Raw genomic sequence first — 16,274 nt, 5'->3', positions numbered from 1 at the left:
TTACAGATTTAATGATTGAAGAAAGTTTGAGAGATTTTCCTTTAATACAAAATCTAGAAGATAAAATAATATCCTACTATTTTGGTTTTGTTAATGAATACTTTGAAGATGAACAACGTCAAGGTCGTCCTGGAACCTCTGCCAACGAAGAAATATCTCGTACAAAATACTCATAATCACTCATGATTTTGTTGCTTTAACTATTAAACTTTTAAAATCAGTTCAACAATTACTGATTTTAAGCTTCCCATTGTATTTAATACATTTTTTGGATTAAAAATTGGATATAGAAGTACTATAATTCATACAAACTTGCTTTATAAATTCAAAAATTAGCTGAAATCGACAGAACTTACAAGATCGTATTCACAATATATTTGGAGAAGATGCTGTAAGTGATGAAGTCTCAAGATTTTGGTTTCAGGAGGTTTAAAAGTGGCACTGAAGATGACCAACGTCAAAATCGTCCTGGAATTTCCATTATCGAAGAAAATAAGCAATATTTCGTACAAAATACTCATACAATTTGTTTAGAACTGGGCCAGTCATTACATTGTTTCGTGACTCATAATTTTGTTGCTTTAGCTATCAAACTTGTAAAATCAGTTTAACAATTACTGATTTTAGGCTCCCCATTGTATTTAATACATTTTTTGGGTTAAAAATTGGGTATGGAAGTACTATAATTCATACAAACTTGCTTTATAAATTCAAAAATTAGCTGAAATCGACAGAACTTACAAGATCGTATTCACAATATATTTGGAGAAGATGCTGTCAGTGATGAAGTCTCAAAATTTCGGTTGCAGGAGGTTTAAAAGTGGCACTGAAGATGACCAACGTCAAAATCGTCCTGGAATTTCTATTATCGAAGAAAATAAGCAATATTTCGTACAAAATACTCATGCAATTTGTTTAGAACTGGGCCAGTCATTACATTGTTTCGTGACTCATAATTTTGTTGCTTTAGCTATCAAACTTGTAAAATCAGTTTAACAATTACTGATTTTAGGCTCCCCATTGTATTTAATACATTTTTTGGGTTAAAAATTGGATATAGAAGTACTATAATTCATACAAACTTGCTTTATAAATTCAAAAATTAGCTGAAATCGACAGAACTTACAAGATCGTATTCACAATATATTTGGAGAAGATGCTGTCAGTGATGAAGTCTCAAAATTTCGGTTGCAGGAGGTTTAAAAGTGGCACTGAAGATGACCAACGTCAAAGTCGTCCTGGAATTTCTATTATCGAAGAAAATAAGCAATATTTAGTACAAAATACTCATGCAATTTGTTTAGAATTGGGCCAGTCGTTACATTGTTTCATGATTCATAATTTTGTTGCTTTAGCTATCAAACTTATAAAATCAGTTTAACAATTACTGATTTTAGGCTCCCCATTGTATTTAATACATTTTTTGGGTTAAAAATTGGATATAGAAGTACTATAATTCATACAAACTTGCTTTATAAATTCAAAAATTAGCTGAAATCGACAGAACTTACAAGATCGTATTCACAATATATTTGGAGAAGATGTTGTCAGTGATGAAGTCTCAAAATTTTGGTTGCAGGAGGTTTAAAAGTGGCACTGAAGATGACCAACGTCAAAATCGTCCTGGAATTTCTATTATCGAAGAAAATAAGCAATATTTCGTACAAAATACTCATGCAATTTGTTTAGAACTGGGCCAGTCATTACATTGTTTCGTGACTCATAATTTTGTTGCTTTAGCTATCAAACTTGTAAAATCAGTTTAACAATTACTGATTTTAGGCTCCCCATTGTATTTAATACAATTTTGGGTTAAAAATTGGGTATAGAAGTACTATAATTCATACAAACTTGCTTTATAAATTCAAAAATTAGCTGAAATCGACAGAACTTACAAGATCGTATTCACAATATATTTGGAGAAGATGCTGTCAGTGATGAAGTCTCAAAATTTTGGTTGCAGGAGGTTTAAAAGAAGATGAAAGAGATTCAAAGGAAGTTTCAATATATTAAATGGGTTGTTCTACCTCATCCACCACATGGTATAGATATTTTGTGGTCATATTTTTGTCCATTTTTTTAACATAATAAATGGTTTAATTCTGAACAAAAAGACAAAACTGAGGTTAATATTTTTTTTAGTTACAAGTACTAGAATATTGAAAAAAATCTGCTAATTATAATGGTGATTGTATTCAACAGAAAAACATTTTCACAATGTAAATTTCCGGAAATCCCCAGACCATATATTTATTCCGAATGGTTCCTCCGAGATGGGGTCAAGGAAAACACAATTTCTTGTTGCGAATGAATTTTCCAGCTTTTAACTGTCTCGCGTAACATAAATCACATCCCCTTTAGTTAAAAACTGGGACCGTTTTCAATATATTTCCCCCATCCCTCCGACAACAGACACACTAAACTTTTGCGAATTGATGCCGGGAGGATTTATGAAGTCTTTGGAGAATTCGCGACGGTCCGGGCCTGACATGACCTGCCATTTCTCATACGCGTTATTAAAATCTATAATAAAATTATATTCTTCTTTAGCATTTTTGTATTATATCTTTTATATTGTAATAAAATTGAATGTGTTGTAATATGCTACAATGTTCTCTGTTGTATTATACGAGTTCCACGTTATGTAAAAATTCTTTCGTTTTATTAATCTACGTTTCCCTTTATTGAAACACAGGTACCCTGATACTCCTTATATCTTGTATTTTATGATTAGGAACTCGTTTCTCGAAAAGTTCCATTTCACATACACACGCCGAATGGGCACGTAAGTGGATATTAAATTTTTTATCGTGCCCCAACAAGACGACTGGACAAAATATAATTAACAATCGACGCAAATTTAAATAGTAAACAGCTTCAGGTGCATCGTTAATCAAACACTCACTCGAGGGAGCTGACGAGGACCTCTCCTCGAAAATAACCACCTATTTTTCTTCGCGTTAATTCGTTAGTCTGGAGTCTTATTGACAAATCACGGACACCGTGCTGAATCCCCAATCAGGTTTCGAATCCCGCCGGATCAAATTTCGCCTTCTAAGTGTTTTCAACAACCGAATTTAAATACAAGAAAGTCCCGGTCTTTTCTCTCTGTGCGCGATTTTATTTAGAAGTTTCCCGAAAGTCTTCTGGGGGGGTGCTGGTTGGCGGGTCCCCCAACGGTATTTGCTTATTGGATTCCGTCCCCTTGCTCGCCAAAATCCAATATACTTATCTACTAAAATATATGGCTAATAAATTATGAACGGCTTAAGTATAAAATATGAATATTTTAGTTAAGATGTTCGCATTCGAACTGAAATGCGTTTACATAATAACGGAGCCCAGGGGATCATCTGTTGAGATGCAACAACGTCTTTGGATGCGATTAAAATTTAAATTGTACAATTGGAATTCACCACCACCGAGGTACCTGACACCAGTCGATTAAGGGCATTTTTATAATATTAATTAAGAGGGGATGTTAGAGGATGACAGTTAGGGGGAACATGGCCGCAAAAAATTGGATTATAAAAAGGGAAAGGGTGATTAAAATATTCATTTATCATAAATATTGGGACAAGGGACGCCATTAAAGTATTTATCTCGACCTATAACAGCCGATGTCACTGCGACGTCATTTCCTTTTTCTGTTTTGTCACTCTTCAGGTAATTAATTTGAAAATCTCCCCCGCCGTAATCTATGGTCCCTTGTGTTTTAACAACTTCCTGTTAACCCCTTTCAAAAATTTATAGTTCCAAGGGTCCGTATCCTGAGTGCTTATTGATTTAATTGGTTTGTCAGACACAGACGACTAGATCGAAGCAAACGAAATATATTTATGATTGTGAAGCTATTTTATAGATGAATTTATTGAATATTTTATATACAGTAATTTATATTTTCGATTCATGATTTATTCGAATACATTTTTATATTTTTGTATGACTGTCTATATTATTTGAAAGCTTCTAATTGTTTTATTTATTTTAATTCTACGTTGCATTTATTTATTTTGGTTAATACTGGTGCAAATTTGTCTTGCAAACAAACTCATCTTGAATGGTACGTTTAACTAACACTGTTCCAAGAAATTAACGCACCACCTATAATTTTGTAAATAAACAAACATCAAATTTATTAACTTTTAACTTTTTTAAATAACAACATTTTTAAGATTTTTTGTAACAATTATAAATAAAAACCTATTTTTAAATAAATATACAAAAAGTGTTTACGTTTTTTTTTCCCGTCTTCAAATATAACAAGCTTTACAAAAATACATAATAAAATAATTTTAGCTAAAATATAATGATATTTCTGGTAAATTTCGAGATATTTAATATTATTTTCTCTGAAACAAAGAGGGCAACTTTTAAACTTTGAGTAAGTCTTTAAAATGTCAGAATATATAAAGATTTATATAAACACATAAATTATGACATAATAAAGTCAACATCAATCTGGTTTTCACATTTATTGACACACCGAGCAACAATTTTATGCATGTTTATATGTTTTTTATTATTTAAATATATTACGGGCTGTACAAGATCATGATAAAATATAAATACACTTAAATTGAAATAACAATTAATATACAATCATATTATTTATGGATAGTATTTGTATTTACTTAAATTTCAATGTACTTGATTTTTAACACTATTTTAGCTACAGATATACCAATATAAGCATGTCGGTGACGCGAACGCAAATTGCCAAATTGTAGTAAAAGTCTGTTAGTGTAACGATATATACTACTTTGATTATAATAAACAATCAATTTTTTTAGTAAAAATCTATTTATTTAAATAAAATGCTTAATTTTAAGCAGTAAAATAACATTTATTTAATAAAATTTTTAGTTTTCTGCAGATAACTTATGATCTGTAAAAAATATCAAAAACTTTTTCGGAGATAAATTATAGGAAAATGAATTCTCTACAAAAAATGTCATATAAAATTTTCCCATAAAGTTGATGGTTGCGTCAGAAAATGAGAAATGTGTCAAAATTTTAAATCAATCCAACTTTAATGTTAAGTAACTTTTGAAAAAATGAATATATCAAAAAATTGTAAGAGACATTTTTTGTATAGCGTTAAATTTTCTATAAAAATCTGTTTTGATCATTTTGAAATATTATCTCTAACGAGAGTTAAAAAATTTCAAAATCCAAGTGAACACCGTTCCCGTGTTATTTAAACGGGAAATTAAAATTTACGATGCGGCATCTCTTAATATTAATATTAAGAGCTGTAACTTTCACAGTATTTTTTTTTACCATTTCCAACAAGATTTTCGATATAAATAAGATCCATTATTTTCGACAAAATTGAGCACGTTGGTAACAGATGGTAAGAGAATTGGGCGCTGATTTTTTCCTTGAAAGTACATCAGAAATAAAGATGATCCTGAAAATTTCGAATATTTCAATATAGAGATTCCTTTCAGACGACATTCTCCTCTATGAACCCTCCACTTTGAAAATAGTAATAGATATTAGCGTCAAACTCATTTCCGGCTTAGATGGAGCCCTTTAAAGAAACCACTGCGTTAGTAAAATTTTACTAGATTTCAAAATGCTCTCAAATGTACAGCTGTAACTCACCCTCTAGTTCCAGGATTTTATTCTTAAGATCTAGTTTTTGGGTACCTCTTGAAACGCCGACAGACACATAGTTTGTTGATCTAGTAACCGAGGTTACCAGCCAAATCAACAACTTTTTTTTTGTCTGAATTTATTAACAAAAGAAGGACGAGCATGTCGGTGACGCGAACCCATAAGATAAGATTTTTCCCTACCAAAAAGTGCCCAATACGGCTAAAGAAGTTTTCACTACAAAAATATTTAAATTTTTCAAAATTTGCCACTAGGTGAACCTCTTAAAAACGTAAATTCCTTTTCCCGACACCAAATATTCCCAATACTTACCTACGCAGCCAAAGAACACCTCCTGAAAGGTAAACAGAACAAAACGTCAGTACATACATTTTTATAAAAAACATTTTTTCTATTATTTTGACATAAATCAAAAAAACTACGGCGCATTCATGCGAAATTTATAAAAACATTATAAACATATTCAGCAATTTTTAACACCACCATAATTCTTGTCTATGTTGTATGTGCGGATACGTCGGGTCGCGTATTTTTTTTTTTTTTTGCAAATTTTATGCTGAATTAACAGGGCGCCGGTTTTAAAAAATATGTTATTCTTGTTTTTGATTAAATTGTACATATATCATTACATTTTTTTATAGGAGAACGGCTGTGCAAACATTATCTGCAAAAATTACGCACCCGCTCTTTGTTTGTTCACAATTATAAAAATGATGAGCGAACCGCAGTACGAAATGTACAGATTTTCCGGGCGACACAATTTGTATAAAATAAATTGTGTGCTTTTAATTATAAAGCGCATTGCAAATAAATATACTGTGCTTTGCGAAAATGTCATGGAACCCGCAAAACATTTGAGGCAAACGTTAAAACTACTTTTAAACAATTGCTCACAAGTATTAACGTTAATATATAAGTAAACATGTAGAAATAAATTGTTATGACAGATTTTATTTCTAATCATTTGTATTTGATAATTAAATATTTTTTAAAGTAATTAAAAATGTCCTAATGTGAAATGAAATTAAGAAATATTATTAAATTATTCCAATAATATCATGAAATTTCCAATTAAAACATAAACCTGTATACCTAAATTAGGAGATTCAAAATTAATAAAGATAAATTTCTGTTTTTTTTTAATTCAAATAAGAAATTTGATAATTTGCAATTAAAAATTAAGTGATGTATTAGTATTAATATTTATAACTAAATAAAATATTGAATTTATCTATTATTACTAATTTTATATCTGACAATTTATCAAAAATTTAATATTTGACTATTCTAGGACATAAAACAACTATTTTGAAAAGACCTATCATGACAATTTTCATGCATTACTGTAAATTTTGAAAAATTATTCTTGTAATTTAAAATTTAAAAGTCAAAAGTTTTTTGAATATTTTTATTAATAAAAATATCTTAATATCATATTAAAATAAAATAAAATAAAAATAATAACCTGTAAACCTAAATCCTGAGATTTAAAATTAATTAAGATAAAATAACTGTATTGTTAAATTTCAATAAGAAATTTGATAGTTTGTAATTAAATATTAAAAGTATTAGTATTAATATTTATACGTTAATTAAAATGTTGATTTAATCTATTATTATATTATAAACTTTATCTCTGAGCATTGATCATAAAAATATTTATATTAGACTATTTTTTAAATAAAATGACTTGAACAAATCTAAAGTAGCAATTTTGTTGGATTACTTCTCATTTTAGTGAAAAAGTGGTTTAAGATCCAAAAATCAAGTGTCTTTTGAAACATTCTTAACAAAAATATCTTAATATCACATAAAATTAAAAACAAATTAAAATATTAACCTGTAAACCTGATATTTAAAATTAATTAAGGTAAATTCAATGTTTTAGTAAATTTCAATAAGAAATTTGTTAAATTTATATTAATATTTAAAGCTAAATAAAATATTGATTATATCTATTATTATTAATTTTATCTCCGAAAATTTGTTACCAAAAATTTAATATTTGACTATTGTGAGACACAAAACGAATATTTTGAAAAAATATATGATGACAATTTTTATGGATTACTGTAAAGTTGTATGGTTAGATTCTAAAAATTTTTGAAACCTTTCTTAATGCCTTTCTTAATTAGCCAGTAAATCTAAATTATGAGTTTTAAAATTAATTAACCGTTTTCTTAAATTTCAATAAGTAATTTGATAGTTTGTAATTAAAAATTAAATGATATATTAGTATTAATATTTATAATTCAATTAAAATATTGATTTAATCTTTTATTATTGATTTTATCTCTGACTTTTAAATCATCTTTCTTTAATTTAGGACACAAACGACTGTGTTGACAATTTTCATAGATTACTCATATGTATGTGTCAAGATCCAAAATTCAAATGATTTTTGAAACCGTTCTTAATAGAAATATCTAAATATCATTTGAAATTAAAATGTATTAAAATATTAACCTATAAACCTAAAACCTGAAACTCAAAATTAATTGGGATAAATTAACTGTTTTGTTAAGGAAAATTCAAATTAAATGGTGTATTAGTTTTAATATTTATAGCTCAACTAAAATATTTATTTAATCTATTATTATAGATTTTATCTCTGATCATTTATAATGAAGAAATTTAATGTTGGTTAAGTTCAAATAAAATGTTTATCCATTTATTTTGCAGAGTCAGTCCCAGTATTGTTTTCCGTGTGTCTCATTTTCAGCTGAAACAGGAGAATCTCGTGCGTCCATCAATCGACAAATACATACGTAAACTGTTTAAAATTCCGCCACTTTAGTTAATTTGAGTAAAAAGAATGCATTTTGCATTATACGGCGTGAATAAAGGAACGGAGCGCCGTCGAATTTATTAAGTATTCAAAACGTTTTTGTATGACACCAACATATTTGTTCCGAAGGAACATATTAAAATGCCTTTGTATAATTTATGGCACGTAATGTTTATGTTTTAATAAGCGTTTTCGTGCAGAAAATCCCCAAGTGAACATTTCTGTATGATTACATCTACACTTGACATGAGAATTGTTCATTTTTTTATGCCTTATCAGATACAGAAACATTCAGTAGTACATTAGGGTTTGCTAAACAAATTTTATTCACCAATTAAGATACGTGGTTATTTTTGGTTCAAAGCTCACACGGGAAGAATCCATAATAGTTGAACATTTTTGCCTGTTAAGCTTATTTTACGCCGAAATTATATTTGTTTAACGGGCATGCATCATTTAGATGTATTTATTTCATGTTGAAATGTACATTTATTATTTACAACGATTCCATAATAACATGATGAATTATAAAAGTCGTGTAAACTCAAATATTTCCAATAAATATTGTTGTTAATAACAGGTTAGTTAAATCTTCGTAATAACTGTTCACTTTTTATATAGCTGCATCGGATCCTTTTTACATTGAAAGCAGAGAAAACGCGATGCAACAGTAATTACTAAGCCAGGTTTGAATTTTTAATTGCAAACTACATGAACTCTCATATTCGAATTTAGTAAAATAGAGAATTTGTTTTAATTAATATAGAAATATGAGGATAAAGTTTACAAGTTTACAATTTGAGTAATTTTTAATTACTGGTGATGTTAAAAGATTTTTATTAAGGAGTGTGGTCAAAAATTAGTTGACACTTGAATCATAAACTACAGAAATAATTTCACACAATTTGTAGTAATCTATGGAAGTTATCAGTCACAGATTCGTTTCTTTTAGTCGTTTTGCTTAGTTCTAGATTAAAGAAGAATGGTTTGATGTCAAACTTGTGGTGACGAATGCTCAAATTATAGATTACACTAAATTATCATTTTCTCATAAAATTGTTACATAATATAATTGAATTATTAGAGACAGTTTTGGGTAAAATATTTAATATTTTAAAAATGACCATCACTGTAAATCAAATTTCCTACATTCTCTAAAATCCTACTGATTAATTAAACAAAATATACTTGAATATTTTATTTTAATGATACTGTGAAGTAAACCCCCGTCGTTCAGTAGGGGATAACGTTCGACAATAACCACATGTGCAGACAACTTGTGAGAACCAGACTAAAGTAAACACCGAGACATTTTACGATAATTTTATGAGATCCATATCTAAGATAAATTAGTAAAAACTCATAAAATCTAAAAATCTGTGAGAACAAAACATTCTTTTTGGTGGTCCAAAAACTCCCACGAGAACCGTGTGCAAAACATTAATTAATTTAATATTTTTTACAACTACTTATTGGCTATTAAATGTTAAACTTAAATTATCTACAAATTAAGTAACAGTTTTATTTTTTGAATAACGAACAAGCTTAATAACATGTTTCAAGCCGAAACATTCAATCCTTGTAAACAATTGCAACGTTCAAAGGAATCTCGCTTAAGTATATTACACTTAAACGATTAAACACAATGGCCATTGTTAAAATTTTAATTGCAATCCAGTTTTCCCCATATTTATTAAATTTACTTATAATTTACCTCTTTTGTTGTTTCTATATTTCGAATTTTGGGGAACGAGCTCCCTCGAAATGGAATCTTATTCTCGAAAGGCGGTGCCTTAAGTAGAGAAAACCAAATTTAATCATTTCGCAGAGAGTTGCTTTCATTAGCAATAGAAGAAAGCAAAGAATAACATTGCTCGAATTCAAACGAATCATTATTAAATTTTCCGACTTTGCCCGGACGAAAGTTTGTTTGTATTTAATTATGAAATAAGTTTTCCGAAATTAATTTCTTCCATAATACGATATTTAGTTAATGAAATTTAAATATTAATTCGAGTTTCAAATAATAAATCAGTGGGCCCACGGCAACAGCTCTTGAGAGTGTCTTTCGGTCCTTTTGTTTTTATTTCGTGTTCGTCATAAACTTTCCGTCATGTAATTTCTCTGTTGGTATTTATCGTTAATTACGTTAAAAAAATTTAATTTAAAAACAACACGAGGAATTTAATTGAGGTTTATAACGTAAATATTACCGAAATTAATGCCCAATTCCGACTCGATCCTAAAAGGGATTGGCAGTTGAGTTGAGTGGAAAAAAATATGCCAATTTTCCCTTACATATAACTTTTCAGTGCGAAATTTCAATAATTCATAATGCACGATAGGCGAAAAGAGGGGGATCGTTCGTTCATTCAATTTTTCTCCTAATTTTTCAAATGCGACCGAAAAGGAGGAAATTATTCAACTTGGAAATATATAAATTTTTAAACATAGCCGCGGGGAACGAGGTCGAAATAAAAAATACGTTTTGTATTATATATTGATTCATCTGTGGGGGCTTGGGAGGATCGGAGAGCATTTGCGATTTCACAGGCATGCATAGGAAATTTAAATTAACAATTTAACGCCGCAAGATTTAATTCCGGTTTAATTTTTTTTCCATAATGCGGTAAGCATTTTAATTTTTTTTTTTTTTTTTTTTTGGATGAACGCAAAAATCCGGACCGGACGTTAAAGAGATGAAATATATAATGTGACTGAATATTTCTGAAATATTTATGAAGATTGATATTTGGTCGTTTGAGGAAGTCTTTAAAATGTCAGAAAATATCAAGCTTTACAAAAATACATAATTTATGATATTATAGCTAAAATATAATATTTAAATTGACCTAGACATAAATACAGCAACATTCATTTTTAACGGTATTTATAATAATTAACTCTTCTTTTTGTTTTATAATTTTGACTTAGTGACAAACACTTGACCATTTTTCGAATATACGACAAATCTATATTTCTACAAGCTTCATGAATTTTTTTGAGGAGTCGAATTTGGTTATTAACATGATTCCTCAGGTTTTCTATAGAGTTGATATCGCGTGATAGACACAACATTATATCTTAGCTAAAAAAGAAGACACAACCTAGAAGTTACTTGAAAAAAATTACCCTTAAATAGACACAAACGAAAGAGACCCCGAAACGATGGAAATAGATTATACTTGACACTGGATGATCGTTGTCGAAAAAAGGCGAATGAAACGATAGACAGATCGATTGTTCAACAATAGAAAACCTGGGCGAGGAAAAAAAAACCAAGATAGTAAACTAAAGTAAAGTTAAGTAAAGGTATTTATAATAATTAAATCTTCTTTCTGTTTTATAATTTTGACTTAGTGGCAAACACTCGACCATTTTTCGAATATACGACAAATCTATATTCATACAAGCTTCATGAATTTTTTTGAGGAGTCGAATTTGGTTATTAACATGATTCCCCAGGTTTTTTATAGAGTTGACATTGCATGATAGACACAACATTATATCTTAGCTAAAAAAGAAGACACAACCTAGAAGTTAGTTGAAAAAAATTACTCTTAAATAGACACAAACGAAAAAGACCCCGAAACGTTGAAAATAGATTACACTTGACACTGGATGATCGTTGTCGAAAAAAAGGCGAATGAAATGATAGATCGATTGTTCGACAATAGAAAATCTGGGCGAGGAAAAAAAAACAAGATAGTAAAATAAAGTAAAGTAAAGTAAAGGTATTTATAATAATTAAATCTTCTTTTTGTTTTATAATTTTGACTTAGTGACAAACACTTGATCATTTTTCGAATATACGACAAATCTATATTTCTACAAGCTTCATGAATTTTTTTGAGGAGCCGAATTTGGTTATTAACATGATTCCCCAGATTTTCTATAGAGTTGATATCGCATGACAGACACAACATTATATCTTAGCTAAAAAAGAAGACGCAACCTAGAAGTTACTTGAAAAAAATTACCCTTAAATAGACACAAACGAAAGAGACCCCGAAACGATGGAAATAGATTACACTTGACACTGGATGATCGTAGTCGAAAAAAAGGCGAATGAAACGATAGACAGATCGATTGTTCGACAATAGAAAACCTGGGCGAGGAAAAAAAAACATGATAGTAAAATAAAGTAAAGTAAAGTAAAGGTATTTATAATAATTAAATCTTCTTTTTGTTTTATAATATTGACTTGGTGTCAAACACTTGACCATTCTTCGAATATACGACATATCTATATTCCTACAAGCTTCATGAATTTTTTTGAGGAGCCGAATTTGGTTATTAACATGATTCCTCAGGTTTTCTATAGAGTTGATATCGCATGATATGCACAACATTATATTTTAGCTAAAAAAGAAAACACAACTTAGAAGTTACTTGAAAAAAATTACCCTTAAATAGACACAAACGAAAGAGACCCCGAAACGATGGAAATAGATTATACTTGACACTGGATGATCGTTGTCGAAAAAAGGCGAATGAAATGATAGACAGATCGATTGTTCGACAATAGAAAACCTGGGCGAGGAAAAAAACCAAGATAGTAAAATAAAGTAAAGTAAAGTAAAGGTATTTATAATAATTAAATATACTTTTTGTTTTATAATTTTGACTTAGTGACAAACACTTGACCATTTTTCGAATACACGACAAGTCTGTATTCCTACAACCTTCGTGAATTTTTTTGACGAGCCTAATTTGATTATTAACATGATTCCCCAGGTTTTCTATAGAGTTGATATCGCATGATATGCACAACATTATATCTTAGCTAAAAAAGAAGACACAACTTAGAAGTTACTTGAAAAAAATTACCCTTAAATAGACACAAACGAAAAAGACCCCGAAACGATGGAAATAAATTACACTTGACACTGGATGATCGTTGTCGAAAAAAAGGCGAATGAAACGATAGACAGATCGATTGTTCAACAATACAAAACCTGGGCGAGGAAAAAAAAACCAAGATAGTAAACTAAAGTAAAGTAAAGTAAAGGTATTTATAATAATTAAATCTTCTTTTTGTTTTATAATTTTGACTTAGTGACAAACACTCGACCATTTTTCGAATATACGACAAATCTATATTCCTACAAGCTTCATGAATTTTTTTGAGGAGCCGGATTTGGTTATTAACATGATTTCCCAGGTTTTCTATAGAGTTGATATCGCATGATAGACACAACATTATATCTTAGCTAAAAAAGAAGACACAACCTAGAAGTTACTTGAAAAAAATTACCCTTAAATAGACACAAACGAAAAAGACCCCGAAACGATGGAAATAGATTACACTTGACACTGAATGATCGTTGTCGAAAAAAAGGCGAATGAAACGATAGACAGATCGATTGCTCAACAATAGAAAACCTGGACGAGGAAATAAAACCAAGATAGTAAAATAAAGTAAAGTAAAGTAAAGGTATTTATAATAATTAAATCTTTTTTCTGTTTTATAATTTTGACTTAGTGACAAACACTTGACCATTCTTCGAATATACGACAAGTCTGTATTCCTACAACTTTCGTGAATTTTTTTGACGAGCCTAATTTGATTATTAACATGATTCCCCAGGTTTTCTATAGAGTTGATATCGCATGATATGCACAACATTATATCTTAGCTAAAAAAGAAGACACAACCTAGAAGTTACTTGAAAAAAATTACCCTTAAATAGACACAAACGAAAGAGACCCCGAAACGATGGAAATAGATTACACTTGACACTGGATGATCGTTGTCGAAAAAAAGGCGAATGAAACGATAGACAGATCGATTGCTCAACAACAGAAAACCTGGGCGAGGAAATAAAACCAAGATAGTAAAATAAAGTAAAGTAAAGTAAAGGTATTTATAATAATTAAATCTTCTTTTTGTTTTATAATTTTGACTTAGTGACAAACACTTGATCATTTTTCGAATATACGACAAATCTATATTTCTACAAGCTTCATGAATTTTTTTGAGGAGCCGAATATGGTTATTAACATGATTTCCCAGGTTTTCTATAGAATTGATATCGCATGATATGCACAACATTATATCTTAGCTAAAAAAGAAGACAGAACCTAGAAGTTACTTGAAAAAAATTACCCTTAAATAGACACAAACGAAAGAGACCCCGAAACGATGGAAATAAATTACACTTGACACTGGATGATCGTTGTCGAAAAAAAGGCGAATGAAACGATAGACAGATCGATTGTTCGACAATACAAAACCTGGGCGAGGAAAAAAAAACCAAGATAGTAAACTAAAGTAAAGTAAAGTAAAGGTATTTATAATAATTAAATATTCTTTTTGTTTTATAATTTTGACTTAGTGACAAACACTTGATCATTTTTCGAATATACGACAAATCTATATTTCTACAAGCTTCATGAATTTTTTTGAGGAGCCGAATTTGGTTATTAACATGATTTCCCAGGTTTTCTATAGAGTTGATATCGCATGATATGCACAACATTATATCTTAGCTAAAAAAGAAGACAGAACCTAGAAGTTACTTGAAAAAAATTACCCTTAAATAGACACAAACGAAAGAGACCCCGAAACGATGGAAATAAATTACACTTGACACTGGATGATCGTTGTCGAAAAAAAGGCGAATGAAACGATAGACAGATCGATTGTTCGACAATAGAAAACGTGGGCGAGGAAAAAAAACCAAGATAGTAAACTAAAGTAAAGTAAAGTAAAGGTATTTATAATAATTAAATATTCTTTTTGTTTTATAATTTTGACTTAGTGACAAACACTTGACCATTTTTCGAATACACGACAAGTCTGTATTCCTACAACCTTCGTGAATTTTTTTGACGAGCCTAATTTGATTATTAACATGATTCCCCAGGTTTTCTATAGAGTTGATATCGCATGATATGCACAACATTATATCTTAGCTAAAAAAGAAGACACAACTTAGAAGTTACTTGAAAAAAATTACCCTTAAATAGACACAAACGAAAGAGACCCCGAAACGATGGAAATAAATTACACTTGACACTGGATGATCGTTGTCGAAAAAAAGGCGAATGAAACGATAGACAGATCGATTGTTCAACAATACAAAACCTGGGCGAGGAAAAAAAAACCAAGATAGTAAACTAAAGTAAAGTAAAGTAAAGGTATTTATAATAATTAAATCTTCTTTTTGTTTTATAATTTTGACTTAGTGACAAACACTCGACCATTTTTCGAATATACGACAAATCTATATTCCTACAAGCTTCATGAATTTTTTTGAGGAGCCGGATTTGGTTATTAACATGATTTCCCAGGTTTTCTATAGAGTTGATATCGCATGATAGACACAACATTATATCTTAGCTAAAAAAGAAGACACAACCTAGAAGTTACTTGAAAAAAATTACCCTTAAATAGACACAAACGAAAGAGACCCCGAAACGATGGAAATAGATTACACTTGACACTGGATGATCGTTGTCGAAAAAAAGGCGAATGAAACGATAGACAGATCGATTGCTCAACAACAGAAAACCTGGGCGAGGAAATAAAACCAAGATAGTAAAATAAAGTAAAGTAAAGTAAAGGTATTTATAATAATTAAATCTTCTTTTTGTTTTATAATTTTGACTTAGTGACAAACACTTGATCATTTTTCGAATATACGACAAATCTATATTTCTACAAGCTTCATGAATTTTTTTGAGGAGCCGAATATGGTTATTAACATGATTTCCCAGGTTTTCTATAGAATTGATATCGCATGATATGCACAACATTATATCTTAGCTAAAAAAGAAGACAGAACCTAGAAGTTACTTGAAAAAAATTACCCTTAAATAGACACAAACGAAAGAGACCCCGAAACGATGGAAATAAATT

General features: G+C 29.6%; 1 protein-coding gene and 1 long non-coding RNA gene across 2 annotated transcripts in view; both read right to left on the bottom strand.

Moving 5' to 3' along the window:
• LOC109605805 (FAD synthase) overlaps positions 1–16,274 on the bottom strand; it is a 199,285-nt gene that overhangs the window by 38,242 nt on the left and 144,769 nt on the right. The window lies entirely within an intron of this gene.
• Positions 5,835–16,274, bottom strand: part of LOC126265762 (uncharacterized) — a 153,263-nt gene continuing 142,823 nt past the window's right edge. Inside the window, exon 5 of the long non-coding RNA XR_007548237.1 lies at positions 5,835–5,956. This is a non-coding gene — a long non-coding RNA (uncharacterized LOC126265762). The remainder of the gene's footprint in view (positions 5,957–16,274) is intronic.

The sequence above is a fragment of the Aethina tumida genome, chromosome 5 (genome assembly GCF_024364675.1).
Source record: "Aethina tumida isolate Nest 87 chromosome 5, icAetTumi1.1, whole genome shotgun sequence".
NCBI classification, from domain to species: Eukaryota; Metazoa; Arthropoda; class Insecta; order Coleoptera; family Nitidulidae; genus Aethina; species Aethina tumida.
Note: the sequence above shows the minus strand (reverse complement) of the source record. Positions and strands in the feature narration are given on the sequence as shown.